Source organism: Rhineura floridana, chromosome 1, assembly GCF_030035675.1.
Source record: "Rhineura floridana isolate rRhiFlo1 chromosome 1, rRhiFlo1.hap2, whole genome shotgun sequence".
Taxonomy (NCBI): Eukaryota; Metazoa; Chordata; class Lepidosauria; order Squamata; family Rhineuridae; genus Rhineura; species Rhineura floridana.
Genome location: NC_084480.1, coordinates 95,351,836 through 95,368,827, shown reverse-complemented (window position 1 = coordinate 95,368,827; position 16,992 = coordinate 95,351,836). Strand labels below are relative to the sequence as shown.

The 16,992-nt window shown below is 42.2% G+C and overlaps 1 long non-coding RNA gene across 5 annotated transcripts in view; it reads left to right on the top strand.

The window, feature by feature from the left end:
- The first annotated feature begins 4,054 nt into the window (after positions 1–4,054).
- The window catches only part of LOC133377628 (uncharacterized), a 37,276-nt gene continuing 24,338 nt past the window's right edge, over positions 4,055–16,992 (top strand). For 4 of the 5 annotated variants that reach the window (XR_009760776.1, XR_009760762.1, XR_009760771.1 and 1 more), the window contains exon 1: positions 4,055–4,141. This is a non-coding gene — a long non-coding RNA (uncharacterized LOC133377628). The remainder of the gene's footprint in view (positions 4,142–16,992) is intronic. The other variant, XR_009760779.1, reaches the window with a different exon arrangement.

Sequence of the window (16,992 nt, the reverse complement as noted above, 5' to 3'; positions counted from 1 at the left end):
GAAAAACCACAAGGTGGAATTCGCCCTTTCCCCTGCACAACTTTTAAAGATACAGATGACCTCTTGGTTGCCAGGCCCAGCCTCCCAGAGGTCTTCTGTATCTTTAAAAGTTGTGTAGGGGGAAGGGAGAATTCCACCTTGTGGTTTTTCCCATTACAGAGTTGCAAGAACACCTGCACTTGGCTGATCTTCTCTTCTCCTAAAGATAAAGGAGCAGTCTCAGGCCATGGACCTGGCAACCCTTGTGTGCGCATGCACACACACTAACATTTCCCCACTGCCATGTATGGATTGGCTGTTTCCATGTATGGCTGCTATGAAGACGTTACTGGTATACTGCTGCAGGACTTGAGTTTCTTGGTAATGTTACCACAGATGTCAGAGAGTGCCTGTTGGAGTTGCTATGTTGCCTCTTGTTTACAGTGCTGTTGTTGCCTTCTCAGCTTTGTTGATGAGACTGTACAGGCTTCTGAGTAAGTCACGCTAGCATGATGCCAATGGTAATAGGCCCACATGGAAGTGGAGTGGAAGTACTGGATTGCTCTGTTACTCTGATTGGCTAATGCTTGTTGCACCAGTGCTTCTTATCTTAGGTTTTCGCTCTTTTCTATGCCTCACAGTTCTAGGATATTCCTAGGTTCTCTTTGTGCATTTCCATTTCCTATATGTTTGCTCATTAGTGCATCTTTGTTATAGGCCTCCTCCCGCTTCATAGACATACATATTGCCACCCAACATTAAAAAAAACCAGAATGGATATCGTTTGTTCTGTCATTTCTTTTCTTGACCTTCATACACTTTTCATTCTTATTCACACAGAAAGGTACAACATGGTATTTGTGATTTAATGGTCAATAGGAATATAAGAAGGCACTGATTTCTGTTCTGACCTGTGTTCACTGTATGCAGCACTGTTTCTATTCCGCTGCCATTATTAATCTCTCTGTCCACTGTGGTGTAATTACATGATTATTGACATAACTATTATATTTTTCCACACCATTCATTTCAGTGCAAAGGCCATTAATTTCAATACAAAGGAAACAAAATGCAAATGGAGGAAAGTTATCAATTATGTATCATTTGTAGACTGAAAACAACAACAGCTGAATTGATTTCTATTCCCAATATGGGACAAATAAGGAAGCACTGTCAATTTCCATTCCCTTTTCCATTGGAATTTTCTGACATCCCTAATTGTCAATGTACTGACATAAGATAGTATCATTTAGGAATTTCTCAGGAGGTAAATAGTGGCTGTCAGTCATGGGAAGACCTAATGATTCACTCACCAGAGGTAAAAACACATATTAGGGAACTCCCTTCGCTCCTGAAATTCCTCTTCTTCAGCAACTGATATCTTCCCCTGCTGAGGTGAAAGGAATGTTATAGACTAACAAAATCCACTTCATGTCAGAAACAAGCTTTCTCTCTTCTGGCCTGGAGCACAAAGGTGAGAGAAAATGTGATCCAGACACAGAGGAAGTGAAAAGAAGAGAAAACATTTGCTGACTTAAGGTACCTGTTATCTTTCAATCATACATACCTTTCATTTTTTAGATCCTTTAATCTTATTCTCAGCCATACGTCTCTGCTTAAAAAGAAGCCAAAGCAGCCTACTGCACAGTTGGCTACTAAACATAAATGCAACTAAATCAATATTTCTTTGAGTCTACTTAGGCAACTTGCAGGGGCTCAACATATAATGCCTGTAAGAAGATGGGATTACCATTGTCTGCAAGAACGCCATCCTTTCTACTAGATGCTTGGGGCAAAACTGAAAATATGCATTTGTGCTTAGTAGTGAGATCAAGGGGGAAATAAAGCATTGCAAGGCCTTTCCCATTGCCCAACAGACTCCCTTGCAGAACTCATATGGTTTTGCAGTTACCTAGGCTTTTAGTGCTGGAAAATCTCAACATCTTATGCTAAGGCTGCCTTGTCAGGGGTGGCTCAAGACTTCATGGCTGCCATAAGAACATAAGAACATAAGAAGAGCCTGCTGGATCAGGCCAGTGGCCCATCTAGTCCAGCATCCTGTTCTCACAGTGGCCAACCAGGTGCCTGGGGGAAGCCCGCAAGCAGGACCCGAGTGCAAGAACACTCTCCCCTCCTGAGGCTTCCGGCAACTGGTTTTCAGAAGCATGCTGTCTCTGACTAGGGTGGCAGAGCACAGCCATCATGGCTAGTAGCCATTGATAGCCCTGTCCTCCATGAATTTGTCTAATCTTCTTTTAAAGCCATCCAAGCTGGTGGCCATTACTGCATCTTGTGGGAGCAAATTCCATAGTTTAACTATGCGCTGAGTAAAGAAGTACTTCCTTTTGTCTGTCCTGAATCTTCCAACATTCAGCTTCTTTGAATGTCCACGAGTTCTAGTATTATGAGAGAGGGAGAAGAACTTTTCTCTATCCACTTTCTCAATGCCATGCATAATTTTATACACTTCTATCATGTCTCCTCTGACCCGCCTTTTCTCTAAACTAAAAAGCCCCAAATGCTGCAACCTTTCCTCGTAAGGGAGTCGCTCCATCCCCTTGATCATTCTGGTTGCCCTCTTCTGAACCTTTTCCAACTCTATAATATCCTTTTTGAGATGAGGCGACCAGAACTGTACACAGTATTCCAAATGCGGCCGCACCATAGATTTATACAACGGCATTATGATATCGGCTGTTTTATTTTCAATACCTTTCCTAATTATCGCTAGCATGGAATTTGCCTTTTTCACAGCTGCCGCACACTGGGTCGACATTTTCATTGTGCTGTCCACTACAACCCTGAGGTCTCTCTCCTGGTCGGTCACCGCCAGTTCAGACCCCATGAGCGTATATGTGAAATTAAGATTTTTTGCTCCAATATGCATAATTTTACACTTGTTTATATTGAATTGCATTTGCCATTTTTCCGCCCATTCACTCAGTTTGGAGAGGTCTTTTTGGAGCTCTTCGCAATCCCTTTTTGTTTTAACAACCCTGAACAATTTAGTGTCGTCAGCAAACTTGGCCACTTCACTGCTCACTCCTAATTCTAGGTCATTAATGAACAAGTTGAAAAGTACAGGTCCCAATACCGATCCTTGAGGGACTCCACTTTCTACAGCCCTCCATTGGGAGAACTGTCCGTTTATTCCTACTCTGTGCTTTCTGCTTCTTAACCAATTCCTTATCCACAAGAGGACCTCTCCTCTTATTCCATGACTGCTAAGCTTCCTCAGAAGCCTTTGGTGAGGTACCTTGTCAAACGCTTTTTGAAAGTCTAAGTACACTATGTCCACTGGATCACCTCTATCTATATGCTTGTTGACACTCTCAAAGAATTCTAATAGGTTACTGAGACAGGACTTTCCCTTGCAGAAGCCATGCTGGCTCTGCTTCAGCAAGGCTTGTTCTTCTATGTGCTTAGTTAATCTAGCTTTAATCATACTTTCTACCAGTTTTCCAGGGACAGCAGTTAAGCTAACTGGCCTGTAATTTCCGGGATCCCCTCTGGATCCCTTTTTGAAGATTGGCGTTACATTTGCCACTTTCCAGTCCTCAGGCACGGAGGCCATTACAACCATGACGTTTCCCCAATGTATTAGTGATCTCACTAATGTTGTGGGGCATACAATTCCACCCAAGAAGGTTGGGATCTGATGAAAATGTTGAGGGTCAGCATATTCATTAACCATTAAGAACATAAGAAGAGCTGTACTGGATCATATCAAAGATCCCCTGTCACCATCCTCAATCACTGGAGGATGTGTACACTGGATGTTCCACTGGTGTAGCTGAGCCACTGGAGAGTCATCCAGGGCCGCTGACAGAAGGATACACCTGTATTGGGCCTCAAGCCAGCAAGATGCCTGGCCTATTAGCTTTTATTTTTTTTAAAAAAAATCAGTCAATGGGATATCTACCAAGAAAGTTATAAAGCAAAACATGAAGGCAAGTATCTAAGGCTTCGGCAGATAGCAATGTTGCTAAAGACAATTATTTCATCACTGTTGCTAAGCAATCAGAGGAAGTAATGGTAACTATCCCCACCTGAAACTTGGGAAAGGGCCTCCTAGAGCAGCAGAAAAAACAGATGAAGCTTGTTGTTGCTGGTGCTGCTGCTGCTGCTAGCCTGACTCTGGATAGTCTCTCTGTATACTGGGGTATGTTTGTATAAGCACTTTCCTCCATGTTCATATTATTTCATTCATTACCCAAGTGTGCTACTTTTTCAGTATAAAATACAATTGGCTGGCTTTGGTATATATTACTCAGAAATAACACCTTTGAAATAAATTAGGCTTCTTTCCTCCTGAGTAAAAATTGTGATATTGCAATGTCTCATCTCCCCTGAATTCCATGTCCACTGTTGGCCTGCTTGTCATCACTGGGCTGTTATTTATTAAAATATAGTAACCATAAAACAAAAATAGAAAATAGAAGATGAATCAGCAAATACAGTCATAAAATCATCAAACACCTTACACCTGCAACAAATTAAAATTCCTACAGACTGTAGTTTTAATACAAGGATACATTTTTGTTTATGAAGGTTGTCAAAATGTGTGTGTGCTGCTGACAGTTGTAAAACTGCAAATGTTTCGAGTATTTGTTGCTTCTTGTATATTTGTATTTGGCTTTTGTTCCCAGGAGCTCAAGACTGTGCACATTGTCTTCTACCAACTGCACAACTTGATTGAAAGAGTGGTGGGGACATGAGAGTTGGCTTCTTGAGAAAAGACTGGCTAACTGCACATTTAAACATGGCAGCCATCCAATCTTCTAGAAGGGAGTGCTGACACTTTCAGCCTTCTAATGGCTGATTTTAAGCAGCCAATTTATGGTTTATCAAACTCTCACCTATTGACATGCTCCCTGAAAAGAATAGTGATGTTGACATGGAGTAAGAGGTCACAGGGGCTCAGATGTGAAGCTAGGTCATGATCAGGGCTCAGAGTTTACTGGTGACACAGGGAGACCACTGCATCTGAGGCTGGTGGACAGAAACCCCCAGAGGAATCTCCAAGACTACTATAATTCAGTTATACAAGCAAAGAGAAAAGATGCACATCACCTAACTCGATATGTGGAGATTTCAAAATTATAATTATTTAATTACATGTATATACTGCCCATCCAACCAAGTGCTCTGGGAAGTTGGTATAAGCAATATCTGCACATTTTAGGTATATCAGGATGCCACCACCCCTTCATAAAACTTTATGAAGTAGAAGTGGAGTGGAATCTCCAACTGGGACTATAAATCCCAGTTTGGTAGTTTGGTCACCAGTGGGGTGACAAAGCACAATTGATCTAATGCCATAAATCAGAGGATAAAAACTCCCTTGAACCCATGTTGTACAACTGAATATATGTACTATACCCTCAGTTAATAATCAAGGACATTTACAAAGAGAAAATAGCTTTACAAGAGCTGTAAACTGATTTTGCCTTTGGAATTGCTGGTAAACATCTCATGAAGGGTAAAGGTCATGTGGAGTTCTATTCCTGCTGTGGTATCCAAAAGAGAAAAAATGAATCTAATGAGAGACAGGGTAATGTGGTGATAAAAACTAGCAGACACAATAAAAATGGAGCATACTTTCTTTTTTTATGCATCCTATAAAGGACTCGGGAATTATTTTGTAACTAGAAGGCTACAGTAAAAAAAACTGGCTGGTCAGGCCAAGCTGATGTGTGACATTGCCTTGGTACCATATCCCCTCTGCTTTTTTCCCCCTCAAGCCCTCCCCCCCTATTCCTCAGAATCCTTTTGTTTAGTCCATTGTGTCCACTGGGGGTTGGACTCGATGGCCTCATAGGCCCCTTCCAACTCTATGATTCTATGTTCCTAAGGCCTATATGAGGTTTTACTTCTTATCTCACAGACCGTCCTCCACAATTTCCTGAGAAGTTCATTCCCTCAGCAGGTGGAATAGTCACGAACATTCCATGTACCATCACACTTGCTCAACCAATCAGTATGTATCTTCACTGCCACAAACACAATAAATCAATCGTCCTCAAACTTTTTTCCCCACTGACCACTTGAAAATTGCTGATGGCCTTGGTGGAACACTTAATTTTCCCCTCTCCCTGTTACAGCACTTGTAATGCACTGTATGATTTTTTATTGTATTTTTGCAGACATGCTGGAGACCATCTGAATGAAGCTCCCAGACTACTGGTGGTCTGCAGTCCACAGTTTGGGAAGCTCTGCAATAGATGACTCCTGTATTGTCAACTGAAACAGTAATTACTGTCTTTCCATATCCATCAGCCCTGCCATCTTTAATAACTCCTACTAAGTAAAATCAATTTCCAGCAGGCCAGGCATAGTTCGTGAATATTTAAGAACTCTATAAACCTTTGATGAAAGACCTAGACAGATTTTTAAAAGACAGAAACAATGTGATGTATTCCTCTTGGCAAAGGACCATGAGCACCAGGTCCTAGTCTGCTCTTTTCAGCTAAGTCATCTCAGCTTCCCCCTCTATCTTGTTTATAATAAATATACCATTTAGGATAGGGCTTGTAAAAGTCTCACTCTTCTGTTCTGATTGCAAGACTATCACTCTTCAGGCATTCCTTGTGTGAATAGTTGCTCAACTGACCAAGGAGCATTGGGGCTGCATTGCTGGTCATGTCCTTAAAGTTATGAGGTTTCCCCAGCACCCAAAGATTAAACATGGACGTTTTCAGCAGGATAGCTATGTGTATAGAGTTCCCAGTCCTTAAAGATGGGGTCAGCTGTGCAGCCCCATCACCCTCTAAATCATGTGGGTACCCCATCACTCTCATTTTTATACAGGAAATCTAAATGATTGATTTTTCATGTTTTTAATATTTTAACTGTTTTACTGTTGAGTATAGTGTTTGAATCTGGTGTGAACCGCCTGGAGGATTTTGTTGACACTGACATACATATAAAGCACAGGCCTCGAGAATGGTTTCAATAAAATGCAACACCATAAGAGATCCAAAGATGGGGTGCAGCTATAAGTGAAAATTTGTTTCTTTTCCTTTCCCTTGCCCATACTTTTTCCTGCTGCAACTTTTAGTTTAAAGCCTGAGGACAAGGCCTGTGCCATTTTTTAATTTTTGTACAGTACCTAGAAAGCTTTAGGCCAGAGCTTTGAAGATTACTTTTGAAAAGGAGCAAATTACAATTACTATTACATGACCTCAAATAAGAATAAATTACCATTATAATCGTTCTGAAAGGAATTGATTACTTTACCGTTACTCAAAAGTAATCACTACAATTACATTTCAGTTACTTTTTTTAAAAAAAGTGTGGGCCTGGACTGCTGCACACTTAAAGTAGCCTAATCAACATTAAAAATAAACACACACAAACAGAGGTAGTAGAATAATTATTTTTATCCGTAAGATAGCAGTGGTGGTCACTCCACTGGTAAGGGTGGCGGGGAGGAAGACAGAGGCCACTGCTCAAATCTTTGTGCGTCAAACCATGTGCAAACCCCCACACAAATACTCTCAACCAGCAAGTGTCATCTCTATCACTCAACAACCTCCAGGGCCCTGCCTTGCCACCAACTGAGGCACACTTACCCAAGCAAACATTTTCCTCTGGGATACAAAAAAGTTAAAACACTGCAAATGCAGCAAAGTAGCCAGGGAGGGCAGTAGAGGCTGCTTCCCTCACCAAGTGCAAACACAGTATTAATACACACAAATATGCACACACACACTCACATCGTCCTCTCTCATCTCCATAGTTCTTTATCTCAATTCTTCTGCTGCCTTCTCCTTCTTCATCCATGTCCTTGCCCTCTGGCTCCTTTCTCCCTCCACTCCATTCTTCTCCACCACCATCCATTTTTAACCATTGTTTTCTCCACTCCACACCCATCTTGATCTCCATCTCCTCCCTCATTGCCTCCTAAACACCCACAGAGCACGAGGGAAGAGCGACGCTGCACAGAAGCCCAGTTTGAGACATATGATTTTCATCCATAAATCAGAGGAGGAGAAGACTTCCCTTGCTCCCTCCCTCAAGTAACACCCAAAAGTAATGCTGGAAACATTACAATTACTCCTCAAAAGTAATAAACTTACTCCTTGTTCTATTATGATCAAAATGTAAAGAAATTACCCACCCATTCCTCAAAAAAGTAATAAATTACAAGTAATTCATTTTTTGTACTAAATGACAAATTGGTATTCCTAATTACTTCCAAGCTCTGCTTTAGGCACTTTATAAAACTCAGACATAGATACAGTCAAGGTTTTGTTTTCCTGTATTGCTACTCTGAGGCTGTGCATTGATAACCCTTTTCTGTGATAAACAAGGGGAGCTCCATAACCCTTTGGTTGCAGGGTATATAGAAACCTTCAAAATTACCTAGCACTGCTGTCACAATTGGAGGTGACTGCAATTAACCCTCCAGCCAGGGCCTCAATTGCCATTACATTGGTGCATTTAAGATGATTCTGCAGTTGTCATGGGGAATCTGACTGAATGTTTGTTTGTTCATTCATTTAAACTATTTGCATGCCAAGTTACTCTGTCAGGGTAGCTCTGAACAATCACAAAAGAATATCCAGTACAAAATCCAGTACAAAAAATGTTTAAAATTAACTCAGTAGAAGTAGGAAAAACAGATTAGAGCAGTACAAACCATTGAAATAATTAAAACATTGGTTAAAACCAGCTGAGGTGACATGCTAGAATGCCTTAGCAACTAAAAAGGTCTTTAGCTGGTGTTAAAAAGACATCAGATTGGACTCTAAGTGGACCTTCCCTGGGAGGGCATTCCATAATTGGAAATTGGGAAGTGCCATAATTAGGAACATAGGAAACTGCTTTAGGGGATCCATCTAGCTTAGTAGTAGTAGTAGTAGTAGTAGTAGTAGTAGTAGTAGTAGTAGTAGTAGTAGTATGACCCAAGCAACTTACATAACCAATTAAAAACATAATCCATAAAACCTAAAAAAACCACAGTGACAATTAAAAACCAAATTAAAACAAACACAATCAATACAATTGGTATACAATCCCACTCCACTAAAAGAGGTCATCAAAGGCCAAAGGCCTGGGTATAGAAGATCTTTACCTGATGCCTAAAGATGGATAAAGATGACACCAGGTGTGCCTCCCTGAGGTGTTCCATAGCCAGGAACCACCACTGAAAAGGCCCTCTCTCATGTTGCCATTCTTCGAACCTCCCATGGAGGGGGCACATGAAAAAAAGTCCTCTGATAATGATCACTGGTTCTGGGTTAATTCATATGGGGATAGGCAGTCCTTGAGATATTGGAGCCCTGAACTTCATAAGACTTTATAGGTTAAAACTAGTGCTTTAAATTGAGCCTGGAAACTAATTGGTAGCCGGTGCAATAGTACCAGAATTGGTGTTATATGCTGAGATCAACTTACTCTGGTCAACAACTCACACAGGCACTCCAAGAAAAAATCATGGTCAATGGTATCAAAAGCTGCTGAGAAATCAAGGACACACTCCCTCCGTCTCTCTCCCAATGTAGGTCTAATCATACAGGACAAGCAAGGCAGTTTCTGTGCTAAAACTGGCCCTTAACTCTGATTGAAATGGATCTAGAAAATCGGTTTCATCCAAAAGAACCTATCTGATCCACAACCACATGCCCAAGAAGCTTGCTACCCAAAATAGATAATTACTTATTTCCTGAATCCAGGGTGTTATATTGATCAGGATGAGACCAAGGATAAAATAGAGCTTCTTTATTTAATAATTTGTAAACAGTAAAACATCTGAGTTTGTTCTGTGCTAGGCCTCACCAAGTACCACAACACTGACTAACTAACTCCAGTAACTAAATCAGTCTAGCTCTCCCTAGGATGTGTAATACCCATTAGAGAAAGTTAACTCTTTCTTTGCTGTGCATCTAACCTAAAGACACATTTCACTACATTTCCCTTTCTTTGAGTTCTAACTTTTTTTGGTTTTGTTTTTGTTTTTTTTATCAGCAAACATTGTGTAGAATAACATTTAGTCTCTATAAAGTTCTGGTTTTCGAATTACTCTTCCTCTGGATGTCACTCTCTTCGGACTCTCAAGAGATAGGCTGTCTTTGGCAGGTGATGCTTGCTTATGAGAATTTGTCAGTTCTTTGTTCTCAGTCTTTTGAGATTGTTCTGGCAATAAATTCTGCTCTTCTGGTATTTCTTCCTCTGAATTCTCACTTTGTTGTGAAATTGGTTGTGGTTTGGGAACCAACTGTAGATGTCTCCTGTTCCTTCAGAATGTTCCATTGTTGATAATGACAACATACGATCTTGGAGTTTGACTTTGGCTCTGGACTGTTGCTGGTTCACACCATCCTTTCTGGTCATCCAGTTTCAGTCTTACTTGTGAACCAGGTTGTAATTTTGGTAGTGTCTTCACTCCATAACATCTGTCATAATAATATTTATAGTTTCTTTTAGCCATGTTGTCTGTGACATGGACTTTTCCCAAATCAGGATACAAATTTGCTTCTACGGTTGGAATTGGTGTTCTTAATTGTCTTCCCATTATCAGTTGTGCAGGACTGCACTTAGTTGTGTTGACAGGTGTTGCTCTGTAGCTTAGCAGTGCTAGGAAGGGATCTTCCTGATATAAGATTCGCTTTGCTGTTTGTACTGCTCTCTCTGCCCCATTGGCTTGTGGGTAATGGGGACTGGCTGTAATGTGACAACAGTTGTATTTCTTTGCGAACAAAGTAAACTCTTTTCCTGCAAATTGCAGTCCATTATCTGTTACTAGTTCATTTGGGCATCCCCATCTGGCAAAGATATTCTTCAGACAACTGATAACAGTAGAGCTTGTTGAATCAGGCATGTATGCAATCTTTATGTATCTGGAGAAATAGTCTATTGCGACTAAGTACTTTTGTCCTTGTAACTCACAGATGTCTGCTCCCACTCTCTTCCATGGTCTATCTGGGAATGGAGTGGTAATGAGTGGTTCCTTCCATTGTGAAGTTTTATTTGTCTAGCAAAACTCACCGATTGCTATTATTGCCTTGAGGTCTTGCCCTATTCGTGGCCACCAAACAGCCATTCTTGCACGTTCTTTGCACTTAGTGATTCCTTGATGACCTTCATGGAGTTTTCACGATATTTCCTATCGCATTGTAGCAGGAATGACAATTCTATCACCAAATAGGACTGGTCCTTCCAACTCTGTAAGGCTTCCCTTTTTTACAAAGAAAGGTTTAAGGTTAGTTGTCGCTTCAGACATGTATAATGGCCAACCAGTTCTGACAAATTTCAGCACTGTTGAAAGGTCTGGGTCAGTGCTAGTAGCTGCTTGAATGCATTGAAGGAGTGTAGTAGATATTGGTTTAGAAGCTTGTAGAAGATTTACATAGTTGATTTCCTCAACTAACTGGGTTGTTTCAGGGTCTGGAGTTTCCGTGGATTTCTTGACAGTGTGTCTGCTACAACAAGAGTCTTGCCTTGTCTGTATTATGCTTGAGGATTGTACCTCATCATGTGTAAAAGGAGTTGCTGATCTGTGGAATGCGGAGATGACCCGGGCTGTTGACACGATCGCTCCTGCGCGCCCTCTCCTGTGTAGAGCTCATACAGCTCCTTGGTATACTCCAGAGCTGAGAGCGATGAAACAAGATAGGAGGCGGCTTGAGCGGAGATGGAGACGAACTCCCGACGAATGCAACTATGCGCTGGTCTGTGCTTCTACCAAGCTGTATGTAGGAGCGGTGAGGGCAGCGAAAAAACAACATTTCGCTGCCACTATTAAGTCATCTCTCTGCCACCCAGTGGAGCTTTTTAGAGTTGTCCGAGAGCTACTCCATCCAGGCCTTCAGGGCAAGATCTTGGAATGAGTGGTTGCGGGCCAGCTCCAGGCGCTATTGGATGAAACCGATTATCTAGATCCATTTCAGTCGGGTTTTAGGCCCGGTTTTGGCACTGAGACGGCCTTGGTCGCCCTGTTTGATGACCTATGTCGGGAAAGAGACAGAGGGAGTGTAACTCTGTTGATTCTCCTTGATCTCTCAGCGGCTTTTGATACCATCGACCATGGTATCCTTCTGGAGAGGCTCGCGGAGTTGGGAGTTGGAGGTACTGCTTGGCAGTGGTTCCACTCCTACTTGGCGGGACGTCTCCAGAAGGTAGTGCTTGGGGAACATTGCTCGACACCGTGGGCCCTCTAGTGTGGGGTCCCACAGGGGTCGGTTCTGTCTCCCATGCTTTTTAACATCTACATGAAGCCGTTGGGAGCGGTCATCAGGAGCTTTGGAGTGCGTTGTCATCAGTACGCTGATGACACGCAGCTGTACTTCTCCTTTTCATCTTCTTCAGGTGAGGCTGTTGATGTGCTGAACCATTGCCTGGCCGCGACAATGGACTGGATGAGAACTAACAAACTGAGGCTTAATCCTGACAAGACTGAGATGCTGTTGGTGGATGGTTTCTCTAATCGGATGGTGGATACATACCCTGTCCTAGATGGGGTTACACTCCCCCTAAAGGAGCAGGTTCGTAGTCTGGGAGTCCTTCTAGACTCTTCCCTCTCACTTGAGGCTCAAGTAGCCTCGGTGGCACAGAATGCGTTCTACCAACTTCGGTTGGTAGACCAGCTACGTCCCTATTTGAGTAAAGAGGACCTTACATCAGTTGTTCATGCTCTGGTAACCTCGCGTTTGGACTACTGCAATGCGCTCTACGTAGGGCTGCCTTTGAAGACAGTTCGGAAGCTACAGCTAGTGCAAAATGCGGTGGCCAAATTGTTAACAAGGACCAAGCGGTACGAGCATATAACACCTGCTGGCTCGCCTGCACTGGCTGCCAATATGCTTCCGGGCCAGATTCAAAGTGTTGGTATGAACCTATAAAGCCTTATACGGCGCGGGACCACGATACTTGTCGGAACGCCTCTCCCAATACAAACCGGCCTGTACTCTACATTCTTCTACGAAGGCCCTCCTCCGGGTTCCGACTCATAGGGAGGCCCGGAGGGTGGTGACAAGATCTAGGGCCTTCTCAGTGGTGGCCCCCGAACTGTGGAATGGTCTCCCCGAGGAGGTGCGCTTGGCGCCGACATTGTTATCCTTTCGGCGCCGAGTTAAAACCTTCCTCTTCTCCGAGGCATACTAATTTAAGTTAATTTAATTTAAAATCTGCTGTGATTGTTTTTAAATTATTTTATTTTATATGTTTTTGTTGTATTATACTATGTGATTTTATTGTATTTTCTGTGTTCACCGCCCAGAGAGCTATTGCTAGTCGGGCGGTATATAAGTCTAATAAATAATAATAATAATAATAATAGGTACTCGATCCAGGTCTTTGCAATTTATCAGTGGTACCAAGGGTTTATGGTCTATACAGAGTGTAAATGATTCTAGCCCACAGAGATATTTTGAGATTTTTTCACAAGTCCAAACAGCAGCTAGACATTCCTTTTCTATCTGAACGTATCGGGTCTCAGCTTCTGTTAGCATTCTTGAGCAATAGGCCACTGGTTTCAACTCTCCATCATGATTTTTGAGTAGTATTTCTCCCAGGCCATAACTGCTGGCATCAGCACTCACTACTGTCTGCCAGTTAACTTCATAGTAAGTGAGTACTGGAGTTTTTTCACTGTTGAAAAGGCTTTTTCTTGGCTTGGACCCCAGCACCATGTGCTGTCTGCTTTCAAAAGTGTATTTAATGGGTGTAGTTTCTCTGCCAAATTTGGCAAGAAGAGTCCTAAATAATGTACCATGCCCAAAAATCTTTTCAGTCCTGTGATGGAGTCTGGAGGTTTGATTGCGGAAATGGCTTCTATTTTCTTAGGATCTGGACTCACACTATGCTCATTTATGCAGTGTCCAAGATATCTAAGATATTTCTGGCGTAAGATACATTTGTTGTTCTTGAGTTTTAACCCTGCTACCTTTACTGTTGCTATGACTTTGGCCAATCTTTCATCATGTTCTGCCATTGTGGAACCATAAACCAACACATCGTCCATGAACACTGAAATGCCTTCCAAGTCTTGTAACAGCCGTGATATTTCTCTCTGAAACAGCTCAGGTGTGCTTGAAATTCCAAATGGCAATCTCTTGAAGAAGCATCTCCCAAACGGAGTGAAGAATGTAGTCAATTTAGCAGTGTCAGTAGCTAGGCGGATCTACCAAAATCCACTTGCAGCATCAAGCAATGAAAATACGTGGGCACCAGCTAACTGTAGCAGGATATCATCCATAGTAGGAAAAATGTACTTTCCCACTTGACAGCTTTATTTAGTTGTTTTAGATCCACACGTGTACTGTTCTGTCTGTGATAGGTTCTATAACTCCACAGCAAACCATTCTATCCAGTTCTGCCTTTATTTTGGGTAGGAATGGAACTGATATTGTTCTGGCAGTGTGAGTAGCATAAGGTACAGCCCCTTCTTTGAGCCTTATCTGTACTAGTGGTGTCTTCAAAGTTTCAACTGTGTCAGGAATTTCTGTGGAAAGCTCATCTAAACTTTGCATCAACCCCATCATATTTGCAACATCTCGGCTTAGGAGGTTATTAGTCTTTGCACAGATCACATACACCTTAAAGTCATAGTCTGGCTCTATAGCAGGTTCTTTCTATGAAGTATCCTATGCAATTTAGATTCTGTCCTCCAGGACCAGTTAAAACGGCTGTTGTTTGCTGGAGACTAGGCAGGTTAGAAAAAGACTTGTAAACAGACTCAGATATTATGCTGACATCTGCACCAGTGTCTATTTTAAATTTTATCGAGAGCCCACTGATTTGTAGTGATACATCCCAATGATCTGTGGAATTTTTCACCCGTGTGGCTGAACCCAGAAAAAATTGTTCTTGACTTTTCTGCTGCTCCAAGGTTTCACTCACCATTCTAGTGTGGCACACAGCAGCAAAATAATCTATCTTCTTACATCTGTGGCATTCTGCAGCCTTTGCAGGACAGACTGCATTGCCACCTAACAGAAGGGTTATTCTATCTTTAGCTTCCTTGTAGCCTGGCATTGTTTTCTCCTCTCTTGCAATGAAGGTTCTTGCAGGCATCTTTTTCCAGAACAGCCCAGTCTCATTCACATTAAAAATTTGATCCTTGGAGTAGCCTCCCTCTTCAATAATTTTGGCAAGGTCGCATGGATAGCTTTCTGCAGCCTCAGTATCTGCAGCAGCTGCCTCTCCTTACACTTTGATGTTATGTAGGTTAGACCTCTTCTTGAACCTATCAAACCATCCACGGCTTGCAACAAATTTGGCATCCTTCGCTGCCTCACCTTTCTTAGCCTTCAGGTCATTGAATAGGCTTAAGGCCTTATTTTGAATCATTGCCTGGCTTACAGGAACCTGGCGTGCAGTCTGATTTTCTATCCAAACTATTAAGAGTCTCTCCATGTCTGCAACAACGCTATTTCTAATTGTTGTTGTGTTAACTGGCGTAGCACTCTTAACTTCCTCAAGAATTTTTTCTTTACTCTTCATGACCGCGTTAACTGTAGTTTGAGTGAAGCCTAGCCTTCAGCCTATCTCAGCTTGAGAAACACCTTCATCAGACAGTTTAATCATTTTAAGCTTCATATCTAAGGTGATAGATTTACGACTTTTCTTTGTATCTGCCATTATGTACAGTACTACTGTACTGAACTGCACTGTACAGTACTGTACTGTACTGTATGAAATTGTGAAGTCAAACAATTGAAGGCAAGGGAAAACAATACCAATACCAAGAGGCACCCCCCACACACACACACACGCTATTGGGAGTCACAAGCCAGCAGTGGCAAAAGCCAGAACTGATGATGGGCAGAGAAAGAGAGAAAAGTATTCTGGATTAATTAATTCAGAATAAAGACTGCCCTGCTTCAATTTTACTAGGGTAAAATTCCCAATCCTATGCAAGTCTACTTAGAAGTAGGTCCCACAGATGATATTTTAAAATTACAATACTGTAGACCAATACAATACTGTAGATCAAAGAAGTGAACACAATTGTGTTTTTTTCTCAACTGGGGGGGGAGTCATAAAACTAGAATTTTTATTTAAAATAAAAAGTAGGTTTTTTTTAAAAAAGTATTTATTTATTATTTTTTGTATCAATCAATTAAAGCAGGAAAGGAAGATGGGACAATGAGACAATGGGGGACAATGGAGAGGTATAAAATGGGACAATGGAAAGGTAAAAAATGAAATCGGTGATCTACAGTAAAGAGCACGAGGTGCCCCCTACACACACACACACACACACACACACACACTGCTGCCACTGACCTAGGCCGGGGCAGGCAGAGCTCCGATCGCTGTTAAGTACAGTAGTAAAGAACTTAAATGTACTGTAAAGAGTACTGTACTTAAATGAGAACCTTCAGGTCAGGAGTCTCTCAGATCACTCTGATCGCTAGTCAGGAGTCTCTCAGATCGCTCTGATTGCTAGGTCAGGAGTCGCTCTGATTGCTACAGGGAGACAACGCTTCGCAACGCACGAGGCATGTGGAACACAAGTTCGGGCGTTCCGTCAGTGTCCATAAGTGCAAAGCGCGCGTACGTTAAGTGGGGTATGGTGGAGTATGGAGCATGTCCGTACTCGCGAGGGTCCATAAAATGAAGGTCCGTAAAGCGGGGTATTCCTGTAACTAAATCAATCTAGCTGCCCCTAGGGAGTGTAATACCCTCTAGAGAAAGTTAACTCTTTCTTTGCTGTGCATCTAACCTAAAGACACATTTAACTACATGGGGAGGGTTTCTTAAGAAGTGGTCTCTCCACTGTCTCCTTTAAACAGGCAGGGACCATCCCCTCTTTCAAGAAAGCATTATTCACCTCCCTGGCCCAGCTGGCTGTCCCCCTTGCTTGTTTTTTATCAGCCATGAGGGGAAAGGGGCAAGAGCACAAGAGGTTGCCCAGACAGGACCAAGCACCTTGACCACATCTTCAAGACTTACTAACTGAAACTCATCCAACACAACAGGACAAGACTGTGTTCTGGACACCCCTTGAGGCTCACTGCTGTATCTGTGGAATCAAGGTACTGTCTACACTGACTGGCAGAGGTT